The sequence below is a fragment of the Lissotriton vulgaris genome, chromosome 1_1, assembly GCF_964263255.1.
Source record: "Lissotriton vulgaris chromosome 1_1, aLisVul1.2, whole genome shotgun sequence".
In the NCBI taxonomy this organism is placed as follows: domain Eukaryota; kingdom Metazoa; phylum Chordata; class Amphibia; order Caudata; family Salamandridae; genus Lissotriton; species Lissotriton vulgaris.
In genome coordinates this window covers 1,396,881,252-1,396,887,251 of record NC_141685.1, presented here as the reverse complement: position 1 = coordinate 1,396,887,251, position 6,000 = coordinate 1,396,881,252, and positions in this window count along the sequence as shown.

The following is a 6,000-nucleotide window of genomic DNA, read 5'->3' as shown; positions in this document are numbered from 1 at the left end:
AATACCGATTCGGTAATACCCATTCATTCCTATGGTCCCCCTTACCCATAGGAATGAATGGGAATTACCGAATCGGTATTTACCGATTCGGTAAATACCGGATCGGTAAATACCGACTCGGTAAATACAGAATCGGAAATATGAAAAAGAACCCATGTGAGCCTGTGAACCAATCAGTAACACCTACCACACCCCAAAACAAAGCTACAGAGGATCTAACCAATCAGATGCAACTACCCCTCCCCAGTACCTGGGAGTGTTCACACCCATGCTGGTGCAGAGCAACTGAACTGTTTGCCGAGCAGGAGTAAACAGAGAGGAGCAGGCTTCCCTGAGCATACCTGATCACCAGAATGGAGTCCCAGGATAGCCAGAAGGATGCATCAGAGCGCGGGAGGAAAATAAAATTCATCCCAGCAGAACTACAGGTAATTGTTGAAGAGGTGGTCAAGCACCACACCCAAATTTTCGGTAAACAGTCACTGCATGTTGCAGAGTCTGTGAATCGCAATACATGGCTTGACATCCAGACAAAGGTCAATGCCAATGGGATGACGCACAGGGAGATTGATGACCTCAAGAAAAGATGGTACGATCTGCGTATCATCACAAAGAAGAAACTTGCTGCACAAAGAAAGGAAGCTGGAGCCACAGGTGGTGGAAAAAACAGAGCAACAAGACTAACAGACCTTGAGGAGCTGGTGGAATCCGCCCTGGAGCCAGAAAGCATCCATGGAATTGGGGATGCAGATACCTCTGCCAGAGCCGCAAAGAAGAAGGTAAGATGCAAGGAGAGTAATCCCCACCCATTTCCCTGTCCCCATTCCCCACTGTGTGTGTAAGCATAACACTCCAGAACAGGTTGTACTGATGGGCAGCAATGCATCATGGGAGACGTAGTAATAGGTACATAAATTCAATGCAGTCACCATAGCATTCAGCAAGGCATGCCACACACTACTTCGAGAAGCTGATGTAGACTAGGCAATTGTGTGATAGAAATGTAATTTAATCATGACACACAGGTGAACAACACCACTAACCCAATGTCCATATCTGTCCACAGGAGAGTCCTCACGCAGTAGAGCTCCAGAAAGGGAGGAGAGGGCACCAACAACTGAGAGGAGGGAAAAGAAGAACGAAAGAGCAGGTCACAGCGCTGTTGAGGAAGACAACACCACAGCTCAGGAAGTCACAACACATGAGCAAACCACAACATCACAGCCTAAGTCACCTCTGTTGTTTGGGAAACAAGAGTTGGAACCAGCATCACTTTCCCCAACACCAACAACACAGTCAACTGTGCAGGAAAGGGCAAGGAGGCTTGATATGCCCCCTCTGAGGATCCTGCAAACCTCAGATGAGGAGGATGAGGAGGGTGAAATGCAAAGTACTCCACCTGTGGCTGACAAGGCTAGGCAGCAGAGTATTGCAGGCGCTGTGTGGGCCAGTGTCCTTGGCCGAAGGGCACGTGAGAGCGGTGAAGGCCAGGATGGAGAGGGTTTTTTTTGTAGACTAGAGGCCACCATGGTAATGGTGCAGCGCCTGCAGGTGAAGGCAATTTGGCAGTGCATCGGCAGGTGCGCAGTACCAATTGCAAAATATCCAACATTGAGCAAGGAATTAGCAACATGGCTGAGAGCATACAAATTGCAAAGGGGATGACAGACATCACACAGTACATGAGTGTCCTCTGTTACAAATTGGATAGAGCCTACTCCGAGCACCGCAGGGAGCGCCAGTGTATGCGGCAGCAGTCAAAAGCCCTGAACCGCTTTGCCACAGCCACCACCCTGCTGTGCTGGCGTTCTGTCGCCATGCAGGATGCAATTGTGCACTGCTGCACAGATTTGTCAAGGGGGATGGGGAGAGTCACCTCTGCCATTGAGCAGATGCTCACAAACCAGGCAGGCACTGCTGGAGACACAGGTGTCGATGAAACTGAAGATCCACCAGCAGGAGTGGCACCAGCACTCCTGTCCCTAAGATGCATAGGAGCGGCAGGCGCCAAAGTTCAGACCCAGGCACCACCGGAAGTGTTGTGACCCAGCCTTGTGCATCCCGCACTGTAGTGCGTGGCCGCAATAATTAATAATTCCTGCAACCCACAGGACAGGTCACAGTGAAGATAACTGCGACCACCCAGTCATGGACACAGACATTGCAGGACCATGGTGTTGTATCTTTACATGCTGTAGTGACAATTAAACTACATACTTCACATACTACACCTGTCTGTGTCTCCTTACTTACTTAGAAATATCGACGTGTGATCTCTGCCCGTCTCAATCTCCCATCTGTTGCTGCTACTCCTGTTGCATGGGGTTCTGCCTGGTGTTGGTCATCATCAATATCCTCGTGATGTGTGAGCTCCACCTCTGTGCCTTCCTTGGTGGCAAGATTGTGCAACATGGCACAGGTTGCTATCATCTTGCAGCACAGGATGGGAGTATACTAGCGTGCCCCTCCACTCTTGTGGAGGCAGCGGAACCTGCTCTTGAGGAGTCCAAATATGCGCTCCACTACGTTGCGAGTAGACCTTTGAGCCACATTATAACGCCTCTCACTCCTGGTAGTAGGATTGAGGTAGGGTGTGAGCACAAAGGACCGCAGGGCATATGCACTGTCGCCTAGTTTGAAATGAAAGGTCCATTAGTGTCGTGTCCTGATTTTGGTTGCCTCGGAAACACCACGGAGATGAAGCTTATCCACAACTCCCCTACACCGGTTCACTCTACACCAATATATATACACTGGTGAACAGAGATGATGCCAATGCCGGGAAAGCAGGGAAACAAAACAAGGAAAGGCGGGGAGACACAGGAATCAGGAATCCAGGATGCGTAGAGAACAGGAAATTCCCCTCTCGGGTCAGCAGTATCTTCTCCTGTAAGTAAGAGGACTGATTAATGGAAACGTTCAAGTGACTCCTCTTATGTGTATCTCCTTTGTCTTCTATCTGAGTTACCTGGATACTGTGTGTAAAGCATCTACCTAGACGTGACTGGATTCTGTTATCTTCACAGAAAAAGTCGATTATAAGATGCAGTAAAAGGAACACTCCTATAGATAAGGAATAGATATTAGATCTTAGTGTCTTTGCTACTGGGGACTGTCTAAACTAAATAAGGCATAAATATGTACCAATTCTGTAGCGTGCTGTAAGAAGAATGTCTCCCTGTTACTCCACAAGAAGCCCACTGGTCCTCTAACAATGATTCCCTAAATACAATAGAGATATTTTAGTTTTCCTGTAGTATATCCAGTATTTTTAGAAGCCCCCTTTATGAATCAGGAGTACCTGTTTTGTGCCTATGAACAACATATAAAATAACGTCCTGGAGCGCTGAAACCTTATGTGAGTAGCTCCAAATCAAAGACAAAAATCACCATTGCCTGTATAATTAACACGGATACTTCTCCGTTCAACCCAGCTCCAATATAAACAATTCGTTCAGCGCAACCTGTCCTGAACGTAATCTTCCTCTAAGAAACTTTAAATTGCAAGCTCTATAATCACTTAGCTCTGAACTCGACGGAAGAACTCGGGAAGACGCCTCGAGAACACCAACCTACTCCCGACGCGGTCCGGACGCCAACAACCCCGGAAGCAATGCACCAATCCCGAAACGAACGCAAAGCGTCCTACAAAAGACAAGGAAGGACTAAATACTCTATTCACGCATGCGCTAGTCCTTGCGCATGCGCTCTTCCGTGAGTAGCGGAGCTATTGCCAACCATGTCATTGCCAACCACGTCAGTACGGGTTCGGCAGGCATGACAGTACACCCCTCCTAGCGCACCCCCAACAGGTTTGGGTTTATTAGGATGGCGTCTATGAAACAGACGTATCAGTCTAGGGGCATGTACCTGACTTGCAGGCTCCCAACTGCGTTCTTCAATTCCATATCCTTTCCAGTGTATCAGATATTGTAATCTACCCCTACTTCTCCGGGCGTCCACAATACTCTCCACTTCATATTCTTCGTCAGAGTCCACCACAACAGGTGGCGTACCCACGGGCAAACGTGTACCAGGTGAGACAGGCTTAAGAAGCGAGACATGGAATACGGGATGAATTCTCATGGACACAGGGAGATCAAGCTTCATGGCTACAGGATTGATTATCTTAGAGATTGCAAAAGGGCCAATGAATTTGGGTTGGAATTTACAAGCCCCTTTCAAGGCAATGTATTTAGACGATAGCCACACCTTATCACCCTCTGCATATACAGGTTCTGGTGTTCTATGTGCATCCGCCCCTTCTTGTATTGAGTCTTGGCATTATCTAAATTCTTCATAACAGAATCGTGTACCATTTGCAAATGTTGTACTAAGGTAGATACAGAGGGATGGTTACAGGTAATGGAAAGGGGTATAGGTAATACTCGAGGATGGAACCCATGTGAACCATAAAAAGGAGTAAACAAAGTGGAGAAGTGATGACTGTTGTTATATGCCAGTTCCGCTAACCAGATGTCTTCATCCCACTCCTTTGTAGACTGAAGACATTGACATCTAATCAGCTGTTCTAAACTCTGGTTCACTCTCTCCGTTTGTCCATCAGTTTGGGGGTGATGGCTGGATGACAAACGTACTTCCACCTGTAATAGCCCACATAATTGTCTCCAAAATCTTGAGACAAATTGGGTGCCCCTATCCGTGATCAAAACAAAAGGTATGCCATGCAAACGAACTACCTGCCTTACAAATATTTGAGCTAGTTTCAAGGAAGTAGGCAAACCAGTTAAAGGAATGAAATGGGCAGTTTTAGTGAAATGATCTACTACAACTAATACTGTAGTGTTTCCTGCACTGGTGCGAGGCAATTCGACTATGAAATCCATAGATACTGTATGCCATGGACCTGGAGGGGTCGGAATGGGAGTCAACAATCCTACTGGTTTGATGTGAGAGGATTTACCTTGTGCACAGACATGACAGGTCTTCACAAAATCTTGTATATCTTGTGACATACTGGGCCACCAACAATACCGTTTCACCATTTCCACTGTTCTCTTGCATCCTGGATGACCCGCCAATCCCTGTGTATGACACCATTGTAGAATATTGTCTCTCAATGGCTCAGTTGGTATATATAGACCACCCATCACGTATCCTAAACCATCCTTCCAAATGGTTTCCTGACTCTTCAGATACTCCAGAGCTTGGGGGGTTTGCTGTGCCTCCTGTATCTCCTTAAGAAATCTCTCTTCTGTGCTTACTACACCTATGATCTTTTTGGTATCTAGAATGGAAGGCGGATCCTCACCTGAAGGTAACGGATCAAACCCTAACCTTGACAGGGCATCTGCTTTCCCATTCTTTCGCCCAGCTCGAAAGTGTATATCTGAGGGATTATCTCGACAAAATGTTGGAACTGGGTTTCATAAGGGTATCCCGCTCCCCTGCATCGTCAGCTCTTTTTTCTATACCGAAGAGGGAAGGGGGTCTGCGGTGTTGTATTGACTACCGTTCCCTCAATTCAGTCACCATAAAGAATCGCTATCCACTTCCTCTCATCGCCTCATTGTTGGATCAAGTGAAGACGGCTAAATTCTTTACGAAGTTGGATCTACGAGGGGCCTACCACCTCGTAAGAGTGAGGGATGGAGATGAATGGAAGACGGCGTTTTGCACAAAATTCGGTTTATTCGAATATTTAGTCATGCCGTTTGGCCTATGCAATTCCCCCTCTGCATTTCAGTTTTTCATTAATGACATTTTGCGAGACATATTGGATCAATACGTGATAGCCTACATTGATGATTTGCTGATTTATTCTGTTACATTACAAGACCATATTCACCATGTTCAAACCGTTTCACAAAGATTGAAGGACAATTCTCTATTCTGTAAGTTGGACAAATGTTTTTTCCATAGGTCACGAGTGGCCTTTCTGGGATATATCATCTCTGCTCAGGGTTTGGAAATGGATCCACACAAGGTGCGTGCCGTAATGCAATGGACCGCCCCTACTTCCGTTAAAGAAGTGCAGCA